Here is a 2,054-nt window from a genome sequence, read left to right on the forward strand (position 1 = left end):
TCTTCCCAAATTTTTTTTGTCAATTTAAAGAATTCTTATTCAGATGCTCTTTAAAACTTTCTGTTTACAATAGCGGCTCCTTATTACTTTCAAAACTTTTTAAAACATTTTTAAATAATATTTTGTCCCGGTTTGAACTTTGGTCTTTTTGAACCAGTAAGCCGCTTGCGTGAAATTAGTTACTTCATTCAAGGATATAGCAAGAGTGTCTTTCAAACTTTCACTTTGAAATTGTCTCTCTAATCTATATATTAATACGCTTAAACGTGTGTGTTTACAACGTTTTGTAAAAAGTTTTCGAAAATCTAACAAAGCTCTACAAAGCCTCCTCTTCATGGCGTTGAACCATCATCTTTTTGCACCTTAAGCAGATTTCCTACACTAGACTAACTTTGAGACCCCAAGATGCTATTTTCTATTCACCAAATTTGGAGCTTGATGGGTTAAAATCAACCTTATTCCCAAATTTTTTTTGTCAATTTAAAGAATTCTTATTCAGATGCTCTTTAAAACTTTCTGTTTACAATAGCGGCTCCCTATCACTTTCAAAACTTTTTAAAGTCTTTCAAAGTCACCCTCGAATGTCCAACCACGATGGCTAAGAAGATCTAAAATATACTTTTGCTAAGTCATTTATTTAATTGTGGTTAAAAATTGCAATGCAATGTTATCTTTTTTCTCCTTTATTTCCTAAAATCAAAATCAAATCATTGATCAGCGGCTATCTTTCTTCCGTTAGAATTTTTTAGATGTGTAGTGATTCACTGGATCGGGACATGCAGTGTGCGACGCTGCGCATACGGCTAGTTGTTTAAATTTTAAAATGTTTTTAAAAAAGTATATTTTGAATTAATATTTATTGCTATTTTTTCTTGTTATTTCTATGGATTTTTAAAAAAGATATATTTTATCTAATTGATTTTTTGAAACAAATTATTTTTTCATATTTTACTGTTTTATCATCATAAACTTTATATTACTGCTTCCATGAGAGATTTTCAAACTTTTCTTAGATCTAAAGAACTTGTTGGGAACTTGTGATAAACTTTATTTTGACTACTTTCGAAGGACTTGTTACTAAATAATTTCGTTGAATTTTACAAAATTCAAAACCTTATAAAATGATTTCCATGAAAAAATCTAGGAAGATTATAGTTTAATTCATGGCAAGATCTTCTTATTTTAAAGAAATGTAGTAACTATCCCCCCCTTAGGCTAAAGAGATCCTGTTTTTTTGTAAAAATCTTAACCAACAGCAACTTTTTCTGCAAATAAAAGTGAATCTATTTATTTCTTTACTTTAAATTTTAGAGTAAACAAAGAAGAAATTTATCAAACAAGACTTCCTATGAAAAGAAACTACTTAGTCAAGTCTTTAAATGGATTTTACTTACTTCCTTTTTGGATTTTTCAGTTGCATTCTCCATTTTTCAGCCATGTTTTCGAGAGAACTTCGTTTTTGCAAAAATGACGTTCTAGATTTCACGAGGGCCGCGATCGCTCAGGGAATCTCCTTTTCTGAGCATGCGCAGATGGATTTTTACATCGGAAAGCCGTCCCGCTCTCCACCGCCGTCGTATCTTAAGTTCGCTAGCGTCACCTCCAGGGAGGGGCGCTTAATTGTTAATGATTGAATAAGATATTGAGGAGATACTTGTGTCTTAAAAAGAAAGAAAGCGATTAAGAATAAAATGATAGAAATTGTCAATTGGATTTTTCCAATTTTTTCTTTTATTCATCCTGTTTTGAAAAATCAACCCTATGAAACAGTTTAAACCGATTCCGAATTTGTTGATGTACGAATTTCTGAAATAAAAAAGTAAGCGCCCTGCTTGAATAAGCGCCCCCCTTAGAGCCTGAAAAATTAAATAAGCGCCTGGGCGCTTATTTAAGGATTTACGCTATGTAAAAAAAGCACCGCCGTTAATGTGTCTCAATTTGCAATTTGCCAAATTTTATGAAATTGATCCATAGGTACCAAATTAAATCCACGCCAAAATTAATCCACTAAAGGAAATATAATAACCTGATTTCTTAACCACATTTTTTTTGCT

Source organism: Clytia hemisphaerica, unplaced genomic scaffold (genome assembly GCF_902728285.1).
Source record: "Clytia hemisphaerica strain Z4C2 unplaced genomic scaffold, Clytia hemisphaerica genome assembly, whole genome shotgun sequence".
Classification (NCBI taxonomy): Eukaryota; Metazoa; Cnidaria; class Hydrozoa; order Leptothecata; family Clytiidae; genus Clytia; species Clytia hemisphaerica.